Here is a 14,744-nt window from a genome sequence, read left to right as displayed (position 1 = left end):
GGGGCTTTTTTTCCTTTTACATTTGAGGACTCATGCACACAGATGAGCAATGACATATATCACACTTTCTTCTGTCACAGATCCTGTCACTATATTAAAAGCTGCTCTGCTGTGAAAAGAATAATCCAGGCAAGTGTGAAGAGTGGTATAAAGGTAAACTGAGTAAGATTTATCACAGGGGAAGAAAGAAAAAAATCTATTCGCCTAGTTATTAACATCAGATTAAAAACAATGATGTTGCAGTGTAATTTCTCTCTTCATTCACCCTTTTTATCTGATCAGTAAAGGGAGAATTTAACACATTTCCTATGAAGCTCTCTGCCTGGAATGGGAATACAACAGGTTGTTCAGATTTCTCCAGCTGTTAAAGAACATGCCCAATACAAATGGTTCATCGGGGAAAACTGGATTTAAGAGATTACTGGTGTATTATGCTTGGTTTTACTCCAACTACAATAAACAGCACTTTAAATAAATTAATAGTGGAAATTACATTTGTCATTTTGATTATTCCTACACTGAATTTCATGCTCTACAGCACATCCTGGTTACAGCACAATCCACCACCACTTCCACAGGGTCCCACCTTGCTCCAAGCCCACCTGATGCCATCAGGAGACCCCAGGACATGCCCAGTCCAGACAAAAGCCTGAAATTTAGTGCTTGGCCTCATCTGCATGAGGAAAGCTTCCCAACTGCTGCTTTAAATACACAGCAATCTCTCTTCCTGCAGAGACAGCATATGGCAGGAAGCAATGACTTCCACTACGGTGCCAAATACCACTTGTCAGGCTCACAACATAATTTTTGCCACTCTGGTCACCAGCCCAGGGAGGGTTTGCTAACCTTCAGCTGTGCACAGGGTGCCCTGCTGCCCAAGGTTTTTTTTTCCCCACCCTCCTTCAAGGTTTCCTAGCAGAGCAGCCCTACCATCAGCAAAACCATCTTGAACCCTTCTTGCCCTCAATAAATAAAGCCAGAAAGTCCTCTCCTTGTAGGTTGCTATAGAAGCACTGCTGACAGCTCAGTGACCTTTCTCCAGCAGTTTCTCTCATTGCTCCAACATGAAAGGACAATAAGAAATAAGGCTTTTTCTTTTTTTTTGGTATTTCTCCAAACTACTATGATAGCAGCTAGTGTGGAAAGATTAAAGACAAATACTCTTATTCAATCACAATACCTCCACCTCCCCCGCAAACAAAAAAAAACAAAAAAACAACCAACTGATGATCCTGTAACATTTCTTGACATCGATGTCTAAAAACCATCTGAAATCTAACAGCTAGCATCCACTGCCAAAATATCTGTGTGAATTCCATGCAGAGAATGCACAGGTAGTTGCAAAGAAACATCAGAGATTGGGAATTAAAAAAAATAATAACAAAGAAAGAAAGAAAAAAAGCAAATTAAAGATCATGATGTTTTTAGAAGCTTCAGTGTTGGTGACTTGTTGAGGGATTTTTTTGAAACAGCAAAAATCCCATGTCTTGCTGCAGCTGAGCAAACCAAGCTACCAGGGCAACTGAGAAGTTCCCATAACAGTGTTCCCACGTCGCCCAATTCTGGAATTTAGAAAAATATTGTTACCAGCATCCGGCTTCAAGGACAAGGTCTACGTGACTGTTAATCACAAGGGGGTTGTTTTCTTGCAGGTGGGGTTATTTTCTTGTAATTGTTTGTCTGAGTGCTTTTGACCAATGATCTTGTGTGAAACACTATCTGCCCCTGTTAAGTTCACTATAAAAGTTAGGCTATTCAGGCAATGAAGTGGAGCATGATCTGACTCTACTGGTGTCTGTCGTGCTTTCGGCCGTGCTTCCTGCAACAGTGACCAGGTAGACTACTAGCTTATCTGCCTGCATACATGCACCACTATGCAGCGATATTACAGAGCTCTCTGCAGACCTTCAAAGTAATTAGTATGGGCCATTATCCATGAAAATGCACATTACATTTCTTTTAAAAAAGTCTCATAAGGCATTATAAACTGAAAAGGATCCCATGTCTCAGCAACCAGCACCTTCTTTTGCTGACAGTGAAGAACATTTTGTTTCTGAAACATGGCTCCTATTATCATCACATTTTGACTCACCAGCACTTAGTACCAGCTTGTAGTTGATAGTTTTAATTTCCTGCTAGTGCAAACGCATGGCCTTGTTCCAAACCTGAAGCTCATCCGCCAATGTAACACATGAAGTATTGCAAACTTAGATTTCAGTTAAATAATTAATCCATATTCTCTGCTTTCCAGAGCCACGAAAAATGCAGTATCTCTGAGCTGAGTTCTGACCTTCATTACATTGAAAATTAAGGTAAAAATCACCATTCTGGATTCTGCAAGTTCCACTTTATTGCTTAGATATATGATAGACAAAAGAAACCTGAATCTATCATTCAGGATGCTTGCAAAATTGCTGGGTCAGCGTGTTTGTTCACATGCGGCTGCCACGAGTGCAACAATATTGCAGGTCCTGTATTTTAACTGCAACAGAAAAAACTGCCCTAAATTTATTGGCCCAGTAGAATTAACTTGCAGCAGTGGCTGCCAGCTGCTTTTCACTACACTAATCAAGGATCAACACAATTTCTTTGCAAGAGGGTCTTCCAATGCCAAAGGTTAATTTCTAACACAATTGGCTAAATTAAGAGAAATTCTATAACAGCATCACTAATGTAAAGGCTGGATACCTCAAAGCCCAGTCTAATTAGCACAGACAGGGAGCAGGGAGAAGGTCGGGGTGGACAAGATCTTCCGCTGAAGAGAAAGTAGGAACCAGGGATCCGCATCACCAAAATGCTCAAGTTGCTTTTACACTTCCAGATGTGATCTGCTGCATTCCCTGTGATGCTTTGGGTGGCCCCTGCAAGGAGAGGGGGGGTTATGGGCAGCTTTCACTCACCAGTGGCTGCTGCTGGTTGTCCAGGCATCAGCTGGCAAGCCCTCCTGCCTCCCCTTTCTGTCTTTTCTCCATCATTACCTGTGCAGTGCCAGGCCATGGGATGGTATCTCAGGCACGTCTGCCTAGAGTCTCTAGAGACTCCTCATGGGCTGCAATTAAAAAATAGTTGGGCTTAAAGTTTTTGGCACCAACTAGGTGTTTGTAACCAGCCCCTCTCCCAGAAAAGCTTTATATTGCTCTAAGCCAGGAGTTTCATTCTCGGTGCTACTAGGAGGCTTTGCTAACTTTCAGTTTGTCAGGCACGGGTGGCAGAGGCAATGCAGGCTTCGCACAGAAGAGGCTCTTTGATTCTGGATTTGTACGTCGTGCAGCACTTTGCAGTCCTCATTCGTGACAAAGTCTCCAAATTGCACAGAGGAGCAGGAACAACAAGTTAAAGACAAGCTGATATCTTTACAACCAAGCATCAGGCTCTAGTCTGGCCTTTGGTGACATGGCCCTGGCAGAAAACCTCCTGTTTTCTTGCTTGCATTATTGTTTTCTGCAAAATGGATACTGTCAGTGCAGCAGAGGAAATATTCGTGCCCATATATGAAAAGCCAGTGCATTGAGATGAAGGACTTTTCACACTACCTTGCAACACACAACCACGCTGTGCCTCCAGCTGCTTGGAAATATCACTCCAGACACTCAGAAAACCCTGAAAAACATCAGTTAGTGTTCTTCCTTGCCATCTGTACAAATCTGGAAAAATCTGGAAGGCTGAGCTTTTTATGCAAAATATACACTGGGGACCTGGGAAGAGGAATAGGTTTGATAGCACTACCCCTTTCGAACAACAAGAAAATTAAGATTTTTCTTCACCCTTTTTTCTTCTTCCTTCTGGAAGTCTCCCTAAGAGTTCAAGCAGTTAAAGAGGTAAACTTTTTGTCCTCAGAGAAAGACAAAGTGATATTTAATCAGTAACAGCCTTAATCTTTACTGCAGATTGAAAATCAATAGGTAGCCTCACAAGATCTGTTTCAATGGAGATATACATGTTGTCTAATTAAACCACGTTCTCCCCCAGTTATTTAACACAGCTTTTATGTTCTAGCATAGCTAAAACAACACCACCTTGAAACGCCTGCTAGACATAGGCTTGTACTTGTTTTGCTGGGTTTACAAAGCTGCCAGAGACCAGGCATTGTGTCCAAGGAGCGATATGGGTGATGCTTGTTTACGTATACTGAATAATCCATTTTGGGGGTAATGGTTTGGGGAATTGGCAGCACTGAGTTGCTTGTTCATCTGTTCTGCTGTTTAGAAATGCAACAGATGTCGTACTTAAGTATCATGTCATGTGCTGCCAGCAGATCAGCTCAGGAACCATTTCCCATCTTCTACAAGCTCTCACCACCTCTCTGCACATCACCAGAAGGTAAAGAGTCAGCAGCAGCAGGTGAGCCACTCCTTTGCATTCACAGTAGCGATGAAAGAGCCAAGACACTGCAACGTGCAGAAGGAGTTTCTGTCCCAAAAGGAGGAATGGTCATTTCAGGGAGGAAGAGCATGACACTGGGCTGGAGGAAGCCAGCTACATCCAGACCACCAAAAGAATTTCCTTAAGACTTAAGGTTATCGTTTAGTTTCTAATCCTTCTCTCACAATAATATATTTCAGCTTCTAACTGTTTTTCTGGCCACCACTTGCTAACAGAGCTCTGGAGCAAGGAGCCTTGCTGAGGAGAGCTGTGGGATTTAATACCTGAGGGGCAATTTTCAAAATCCCTTGCAGGAGGAGGAGGTCAGGATGCTGTTAGCCCTGTAATAAAAACAACCCACTATCAGCCCAGGCTGGATTTGGTCTCCAGCACAGACATCACAAGCCAACAGGCTGGTGTCAGAGCTTTTACTGCAGGCTTGCCAGGCCTGATTGCAGCCACAGACCAAGAGATCAGCTCCCAAAACATGAGGCCTAAAATCCTCCAGTTCTGACCACCACAGAGCTGTACTTACTAATAACAAGCAACTACAAATTACAGTTTCGCTATCTGTGGGCGGCATGCCACAAAGATTAAAATTTCACCCATTACTTTAGTGCATTGATAAAAACTTGAGAACAGCCAGGTTTCACACTTTCAACATTAACATTTCTAGGATTCAAAAGGTCTTTATAGTGCATGAAGCTTTCACACTTCAGCCAATGAGAAAATAATTTTATAATTGGGTTTCACTAAAATGAAGAATTCTGTTATCCCTACCTAATTGTTTTGCTCTATGAAATTACAGAACCACTGAAACATTTATGTACTCAAGCTACTAGACTTTTTTTTTTTTAAACCCAGACATTCTTCCATCAGAAAGATGTGGTTTTAGTAAAGTAAATATTTTTATATGGAAAATACCATTTGAAAGCATAATAAAACTACATTTTTAACAAATCAACCTGAACAAACTTCTGTTTTTAATCTGGGAACATAAGCACTCCACTGGGGAAAAGGGAAGAAACTTAAAAAGGTGAAAGGAAACAAAATCCAGAAAAGGAAAATGGAAAACTCAATAAGCGCACTGCCAAAGTGGCACTGGAAATTTATAGCAAGTGTGCTTTTGTTTAGGAACTGCTCCGGGAAGCACAGAAGGTGGAAGCAGCTGGTCCAAGTTTACACAGTCAGACAGAGGATCAAAACCCAGGGACGCTCCACTCAGACCGTTTATAGGTCCCCCTCTCTGGCAGCAGCCACCAAAAAGGATCCGGCCTCAGAGCAGCAAAGTTCTGGAGCCAGAAGTGTTTTTTCTTGCTCTCTGCAGGATTGTTTCAGCTCGAAACTCACAGTCACAGGTTCTGGTATGGTAGTGGTATCACACGCATTTGCCCACCTGCATCCACTCAGTCACTGTGCTAGTTGGGATAGATGTTTTTAAACCCCAGGTCAAAAGGCTGGGGACAAATCACACTGATAACAGCCTCTAGATGCCACAGGAGACCAAAGCTCTGACCAGATTTAGGCTGTGATGAAAGGTACTTCTAATTTAATACTGCTCCTATTCAGTTTCACAAATCAAGTATTCAGACCTGGGCTGCAGCATTCCCTTATTAATTCCTTTGAGGGTTCATTTATGCTGGCTATCATTGCTGTGCCTGGTTCCTGCAGAGCCGACCACTGGCTCCACGTCTTACATTCAGGGGAAGGTTCTGCTTCAGCGCTGGGCTGTGCTTTGAAAAGCACCACAGTGCAAAATGTCTCCGTGGGTCGCCTTTGTTTGTCACCTCTCACGGGCTCCAGAACATACTGGCTAAATCAATAAGAGCATGTTACAGCAGCAGCGTTTTTTTTTTCCAGCTCTGACATCTTCGTGGCAGATGAAACCCCAAGCTGAGTCCTCCCTTGTTCCTAGAATAAGGCCTCACAAGGGATGAGACAGATGTGTTCCTAAATACACCTTAACTAAACTCATATCCACATGAAGTCAAAGCTACTCACAGTGAGAACAAACTGTCTGGATTTCCTTAATTTGCAAGTCAGGCAATTAAAAGAGGACTCCTGTTTGTACACAAGCAGTTGAGCTACAATCACTCTTCCCAAGGCAAAACCACACTGATTTCCACATGATGATGATGATTCTTCCATTCATGAGAGCTCATTCATCCCTCATGGCAGTGTCGAGAATAACTGTAAATCTTGATACTTCTCCCAGAAATGACTACACTTACAAAAGAGTACACTGAAGTGAAGGGATATCATATTTTTCCTCTCTCTCTTTTTTTTTTTTTTTTTTTTTTTTTTTAAATTTTAAAGAGGGGGGGTTATTTTCTGGCCTATCCCTTCCAGGACCAAGCTTCAACAAAGCCAAGAATTTCCGACACTGCAACAGCTCATATTGCAGCCCTGCCCTCAGGTTCCTGAGGAGGATTTCATTACAAGCTCTGTCCTCCCAGCTTTCCGTCTCAGGTTTCAAGAATAGGAACAGAGGTGTTTAAATGCACAACTTTTGGAAAGGGGGCAGCGAAGAAGAAAAAATAAGAGTCAGCTGCTCTACCATTTTGCTTAATTCAGAAACACTTTGTGAGGGATAATAAAGTCTGGATATCAGTAAAATTGCATAATCCAGCCACCCACTATCAGACTGCTTCACACAAATTTGGCTATATTTTTCCCCTTGCCAAACTGTTCCTGCAGCAGGCCCCATACTTGGCAGAAACGCTGCTGCTATTCTGGCTGAAGAACACATTTAAGGGGAACACTTTGTTCCACTGTGTTGAATTTATTCTCAGCAAATTCTTCCTTCCTGCTCGCCACGCTCCCTGCTCCTTTCTGGAAAAAGGCACCGACAGCAGAGCAGCCCCGGTCCTTGTCCTGGCTCATTCATCACCAGCCTCCACCTCACCACCTTTTGTTGGAAGCCTCTAACAAATGTCAGAGTCCCGCTGATGAAACCACCTATCCTGCAATAATTCTTCCAAATGGACAGCACGAGAAGTGCTCAGAGCAGGATTCACTTCATGTGCAGTGACAGAAGATGTGTTTAGAAGCTGATCTCTAGCCCAAATACTTTTTTTTAATGCAACTACAAAAAATAACGTGTGTCATTCTCATGCCTCAGCTCCCTCTATATGAACTGCACACAGTAAAATCCCTATGACAGGGATCACTGAGAATTATTGTAGAGGTATGGGGGGATTTCTCCCTCCTCTTCCCATCACATCAGGCCTGTAGACTACTGCAGCAACCTGCTCTTCTCCCTGTCCAAGTTTTCACCATTTCCATTGGGACACGGGGACTAAAAGGGTAGCGGGAGGTGCTTTTAACCCAGACATCTGAAAAGGACAGAAATAGGATTTTTTTTTTTTTTTTTTAATTTGCAAGAAGTACCATTAAATTCCACTTACAAATCACTAAAGATGCTCATTATTCCTAAAACAAAGCTAGAAGGCAAAAGTTTAAATAGCTAAATGCTAGTACCAGGCCTTTAAAATGTCAAGCAAAGAAGCACAGACATGTAGTCTGCCCCTGACTTCAAAGCAATTTTATGTAGACAAAAACGTGCTCATCTGTTTCTTTCATTTCAGTACATTATCACAAAAAATGAAATAGCATGACTTGTAAAGATATCAGTGCTTATATCTAAGTTCACCTTAAAATCATTAACCTTTTTATAGCTTACTTTGTTACTGAACAATTTCTATTCCACATGATGTTCTTCTGAAGGAAATAAACACTTTCAAGTGAATTTAGCCTAACAAGAGAAGTCTGTATAGCATTTAAAATCATTTATTTATCTTTCGAAAAGAAACAGCATATGTATACTCCCCATACCAACTTAGAAATTTGCTTCAAGTTGGTTCTCTGTGATTTAATTACATGTATTCCCAGACCAGCTCCATTAGCTCCAGCTTTGGTGGGTTTACACACGGCTTGGTTGTTCTCTGGGAACTGGTTTGACATCCATCAACAGATCACACCCAAGAGCCATGGAGCATTAATTAACACAGGGTTAACATCAGCTGTGTTCACAAATGAGTTCATGACTCAAAGGTTAAAGGCTCTTCATCAATTCTCCTGATATATCCATGCCAAGACTGCCTTAAAGTAATTTGTGGTGATCGCTACATGCTATGAGCTGGAGGACCTATGCCTCAATAGGGGAGAAAGGGCTATTCCCACCAGGGGGGAACCTACCTGCCTGAAACATGTGAGAATATACCTCTTCCAGTGCATCATCACCAATTTTCTGAGCCTGTCAGAATACAACCAGCCAGCCTAATACCTCTGAGGCAAAAAACTGTTCAGGATGCAGAATTATGTTTGTTTTCCACAGTGGTAAACTATCCTAACATCCCCATTATTTTTACATTTATGTTACTTGAACAAAAAGTGGTCACATCACGTTTGTTGCTGCTCCTGTATCTACCATCCAGGCTTGACTTTGTTCAGAGCTATCAGAATTGAACTTTTAGTAAAACGGGACTTTTTTTCTTGCTAATACACAGCAATAAATCTTGCTGCTGGAAACAGGAAACTTACATTTCTCTGTTGAAAAATAACATGATCAGAAAAATAAGTAACATCCAAATGTCCTTCATGTTCCCAGTTCTCAGAACAGAAGAGAGCTGCAGTAACTTGAAAGGATGCACAGAGCTTTTCTGGCACACTCACGTCCTGACTTGAAAAATTAGAATCATTACTAGCACTCTCTTACCTTGTTGATGAATTCTCAAGTGAGCTTCAGACCTAAATCATCCTATAAACACAGCACACTCTGAGCTCAGACAGGGCTCTCTGGAAAACATTTTGAGAAGCGCTTGAACTTGGTTTCATTACTTACCACTGAAGATGATTTAGGTTGATTGGTTTCTGAATGAAACCAAATGAGCTGAGATCATCCATTTAAGATATCACCATCTCCAGAAATTAAAGGTAAAGATCCTGAAAAACAGTGAGCCTAATTCCTAGAAGAGAGGACAAACAAAGTAAGCAAAAAAAAAATAAACATGGGAAGTAAATCTCTAACTGTTCTGACACTGGAATATAGACTTTAAAATGGGGATAGTTTAGCAAAAGAAGGACAACTTCTTGTGCTTCAGCCCAACCCTGGGTTGTATGGAATTTAGGGATATTTTAAGGGAGAGTAAATGCATCAGGAATTAGCAACTACTGAAACTACATGAAAGAAATGTTAAAGAAATATCTAAATACATAGCAGAGGCTGCATGAAAACCCTAAGCCTTTAATTCTGTCATTACCTAACTTGTTACTGCTTGGATTTGAGAAACTCGCAGAATTTGTATATACATGTATAAATTTGTGTATATTAAACAGATTTTTGCTACATTATTTCTCAATTAAAAAAAAAAAAAAATAAAATGCAGGGGAGAATAACAAGGCAGTCAAGCCCAGGAAAGGCCACAGCAGCTCTCTGCAGGGCCCAGCCCAAGGAAGCTCCGGGTGAAGCCCGGTGAGGTGAGCCCAGGGTTAATGACAAACTGACAGCAGCGATCAGCTGTCAGCCTCGCCAGCAGCAGCCAGGCCAGGGAAGGAGCAGGGCTCTGCTCCAGAGGCCTTGCAGCTGTCTGTGGACAAGTGCCGAAGGCAGGGATTCGGGAGGCCTCGATTAGGAGCCAGACACGGGGGTGAACGTGCCTCAGGAGCTGCAGCCCCTTTAGGGGGCTGTGGGGCATGCACTAATGCCACCCCAGGGGTCATTAGCTCTTTCCCGGTTGCACAGCGTGCCAGTTCTTAATTAAATCCCTCCTGTCCTTCTGTCTGCCTTGGTCTCCAGCTGGCTTCAGTGTCCTTTGTGCCAGGGGTGGCCGAGGAGCACCAGGAGCCCGCTGCTGTGGATGCTCCTGGGGACCAAGGCGAGGAAATTCCCAGGCACAGCTTCCCTGGGCAGCGTGACAGAGGTGTCCCACGTGGCAGAGCCCCGTGCAAGTGAGCAAGCACAGGACCACTGAGGGGTGCATCTTCTGCACTACGCATCCTGCTGGGCTAAAACCACATTTAGCCTGTTTCTGCATGGAGCAAATGGCTTCCAAGGCAAAACTCCATCAAAAGCAAGCACCCAGCATGGCAAAAGCCTGGAAAATACCCCCAACAAGCCAAATCCCAGGTGTCACAAGAAGTGCGGAGCCATCTCAAACATGTCACCACCACCTGCAGCTCCTTTTCTCTTCACTGCTTCACATCCCCACCATCATTGTGCTGCTGCCCTCTGTCATTCCAGGCATCCCTTGGCAGGGGAGGACAAGTGCGTTGTCCTCAGTCCTCAGTGAATGCACCCGTGGCTTTACAAGTCTGTCTGCTGTAAGGGTCACCGGTGGGTGACATGTTCTCTTCAGTACCCTGCCTGCTGACACACTACAAGCCTTCCAGTTTGCTCATTATCAGTTTACCGTGGGCAGCAGCCAGCACAGTCTGCTAATTGAGCTTGGACTCACCCCCCCAGGGGCCGGCTGGCCGATAACACAGCTCTACCCTTGCAGCAGAAACTTCTACAAGAGACAGAGTTTACAAAAGCTTGTTTCCCTCTCTGGCAGCAGCAACTTCGAATGTTTCTTAAATCAGAAGCATCAAACACTCTCAGCTCTATGTGAACTCGAAGCATCTTCCGCAGAATTTCTGAAGCCTGCAGATAAAGCAATGCAAGATACCCTGCCAGGTACCGAAGCCATAAAGCTTCAAACCGTACAAAGGTGACTGGTTTTCAGCAGCCTATCTGAAGGATTAAACATGAGTAAATCTTCTACCTCATAGGGTAAAACGTAATGAATTTGCACATTTTCTGATGGCTGAAACACAAGCCAGCCCAGTGTGAACAGCTGGAAGTATTAATGTGCAATAATGTAAAAGTAGTAAAATATGTTATAATGACTGCCACTCAGTCAGCAGTAGCTGTGTAATATGAATAAGAAACACTTTAAATCCTTTCTAAATAATTGGCAGTATGTGTTTATATGGGACTGGGGTTGCATATTAAAACACACCTGATTTATTCTTCATAAGCAATGAGTATTTACTACATCTGTGATAGCTGTATAGATTCAAACCTCATTTTTTAAAATGATTAATTGGTATTTAATTAGCATGCATTAACATATGAGTTATATACATCCTAGTTGTGAATGCAAATATAATTCTAATAATTACATAACTAGTTATGCTTTCAAGAGCCTAATGCATAATGCAGTGCAGACAGCTTCCCTTGCTGGAGAAAAATAGCATGGAATACATACAGAGTAAAATCAAAAAAATGTTTTAAGTCTCATTTCAAAATGGAAATGGGTCTTCATCAAGAACTCTCTGGGTCTTACAGAATTGCAGCAGGAAGCCAAAACGCGGGGACCCCCAGCAGAAGTGGCTTTGACAGCAAGTGATGAGGGAAGCACAGCTAGCCTGTGCAGAGGGGGGTGCTACAAGGCAGGGCTTGTTGTTGGAAAGAGGAACACACAAATGTTCAGCCCCTTTCCTTTCCTGCCACCAGCAGCTCCTTTTTCAGCCACTTTCTGCAGTAGATGCAGAAACCTCCAGCCACGCTGTCTGACGACCAGAGCCCTTCCCAAGGAGCACTCCGCCAGGACCCTGCAGGGTTACACGCTGCAGCTGGGGCAGCTTGGCCCCTCAGAGCTGTTTCAGTGCCTAAATCCCACTGATGGTCAATCAAATGCATGGCCCTATATCCCTAAGAGCTTTATGAAAACAGAAGGTGTAGGTTTTTAAAAGCATGTTAGGTATCTATGAAAAACCTTTACAGTGGCCCCTTTTCTTGAGTAATGAAACTGCCCATTTGAGGAGCATCACAGGGGCTGGAAGAGGCTCTTCTCTTCACTGAGAAATGCTGTTGCTACACCAATTGAAAAGCAACTATTTCTTTCAAGTGCGTAATCAATATTTGAGGTTCTGGAAATCTGTGTTTGACTCTCAGCCAAGTAACAGAGCTGTGACACCCCAAGGACTGAGCAGCGATGGCACCTTCAAACAACAAAGGACGTGCCAGGAAAACTGTCAACGTGAGCTGACATCTCAGCACTTCTCTGGGAGGCAAATGCTCTGAGAGCCTCCTTCCCTTTGGTGTCGTGCTAATTCAAAGTGGCAGTGCAGAGAACAACTCCTGGGGCCACCAGCAGCGTGAAGGCTAGGCAAATCGAGTCATAGCACTGCCAGACATAATGGTCTCCAGTCTCTAAACTGCCAGATGTAAAGGTCTCTAAAATCCACCCTGAGTCCCAGCGGGTCTGTCAGATACTCTTTTACCTTCTTTCAACTCCATGCTACCAAGAGTGAGACTTTTTAAAAACAGATTAGGAAAGGTAGGAGGGAACAGGGAGCCCTTTGGAAAGTGAAGAATACCATGTCTTCTGCTATTTCTCCTGTTTAAATTAAAATATTCCAAGCTACAGCCCGGACCCTGAAAAAGAAAAGTTGATTATTGCCCCTAGCAGAGAATACCTCTCTTCTATCCTTCTCTCATCCAAGCTATTTGGGATTCAAGATAAGGCTCTTCTTCAGCAGTCAGATCTCCCCTGAAGCTGACAGGTAAAACTGCTGGTGTCCCCACACATCCTCCCTCTGAGCACTGAGGGAGGCGGAGAAATCCCAGCCCCGCTTCTGGACTTCAGCAAAAATCCACCCCCTAATTGGTGGCTGCGAAGCAAAACTGTCAGGGCCGGTTCTTTGCTCCAACACCACCTCCTATCCCTTCCTTGCAGGAGTCCCACACCTCACACACACTTGCTTCTGGCCCACTTTTTGCAAACTTGAAGGTATTTCTATTTCTACCTGTAGCTCGGGGTATAGGAGCTCTCCTGCAAGCCTTCACGGAAGTAAATATCCTGCTCTCAAGTCCAAGTAAGTCTCAAAAAGGCTGCATTTTTCAATCTGATAAAAACCACTCTGAGATGTGGCATTTTGTCAGAGCTCAGTGACATCCCATGCAGAGCTCCCCAGCCCTTTATCCAGCCGCAGCTCCCCCCAGAAGGAACACAAACCTGCAGCTACATGGCTGCAGCTTTCCCTCCCCGTGCTCTGCCTGCCAGAGCCATGCTTGTGTTTTGTTTCTCCTGTTAAGCCCATTGCAGGGAAATCCAGCTGATGATAAATCCCCTTTTTTTTTCCTTTTTTTTTTTTTTTTTTTTTTTTTTTTTTTTTTGCTTAATCTTGTAGAGGTTTCTGAGGTGGCTTCTGTGAGCTACTGCCCCTAAAAAAACATTCAATTGCTCCTGTCCACTGCAGCCACACATCCGTGGGCCACCACTGCCCGAGTCACCCTCGCAGTTGCTACCAGATAAATGCCTGGTTATCATAAGCAGCAGCAAATTTACTAAGGGAAGGATGACAGAAAGTAGGGGAGATCTCTAGGGATCCCACATAAGTATCTGTCACCCAAGTGGGGAGAAAAAAAAAGGGCTTCACCCTATTTTGACACTGCTGCACAAATGCAGCTGACTCCAAATACCAACTTACCATTGGGGATGTATTCTTCACATCAAAGCCATCATTTGGGGAAGTGTGTATCACCACAGCATCTCTTCTGGAAGTGCCTAGACAACAGCAGCAATCAGGGCTACTGACCCCCCTCTTTACCAACCCTAGGTACATTTTATATTAAAGGGAAGCATTAACATTGCATGTTTTGGGAGCAAATACGTATGAATTATTGCTGACAGTTAAGGCAAAGGCATGAATTCCCATCAGGAAGCACGGAACAGTTTTAGGGCTGTGAAGCCTTGCGAAGCCAGGAACATGCCCACTGCAAGGAGAGCTGCTCATATGGCACAGCAGATTTGGATGTTCCCTTTGCCGTCTGTCACGTACTTCAGAGCTTTTATGCAAACTGCCAGGAGACAAGAAAAACATACTATTACTGGGGGAAAATCAAATATTCAATTTGCTAGACAAACTGTAGGGGCCTGAGCTCTGGGTTGTCTTCAGTAATAAAAGTCTTAGTGTTCCTACATAAATATGCTGGTCTAGTCCCAGGCTGATTAGTAAAGAATAATAAGTGTACCTGGCTATCCGCAGCCAGTGGGGAAAAAGCTGTGCTCTGAGTGGTTAGCTCTTAAGTCTTTGAGTTTCTGAACACTGATTTTCTGATTGCCTACAATCTACAATGGAATTTAAAAATAGGTTCAATCCCCTCCAATAAACAAACAAACAGATCCCTGCGGTTCCTTTATCAGTGTTCCTCGCCCAGGTTTCTTTTCATCCCCATCCTACCCTGCTCACCCCTGCCCAGCACGGCCACCAGCCTCCTGGGAACCAACGTCTCCGGCTCACCACGATGACCAAGGAGCAGCAGCACCCTTCTGTGACACCTTGGTGCAGCTTCACTGGGCAGGATGGGAACAAGATACCTTGCCCCAGGGATT

General features: G+C 43.7%; 1 long non-coding RNA gene across 1 annotated transcript; it reads right to left on the bottom strand.

Annotated features, from left to right (window-relative positions):
- Positions 1–6,846: 6,846 nt before the first annotated feature.
- On the bottom strand, positions 6,847–9,206 carry LOC106016587 (uncharacterized). Its single transcript, XR_002401311.4, has 2 exons — positions 9,080–9,206; positions 6,847–7,697 (listed from the first exon to the last, which is right to left on the bottom strand). It is a non-coding gene; the product is annotated as an uncharacterized lncRNA (long non-coding RNA).
- Positions 9,207–14,744: the final 5,538 nt, after the last annotated feature.

Source organism: Anas platyrhynchos, chromosome 19 (assembly GCF_047663525.1).
Source record: "Anas platyrhynchos isolate ZD024472 breed Pekin duck chromosome 19, IASCAAS_PekinDuck_T2T, whole genome shotgun sequence".
Classification (NCBI taxonomy): Eukaryota; Metazoa; Chordata; class Aves; order Anseriformes; family Anatidae; genus Anas; species Anas platyrhynchos.
Note: the sequence above shows the minus strand (reverse complement) of the source record. Positions and strands in the feature narration are given on the sequence as shown.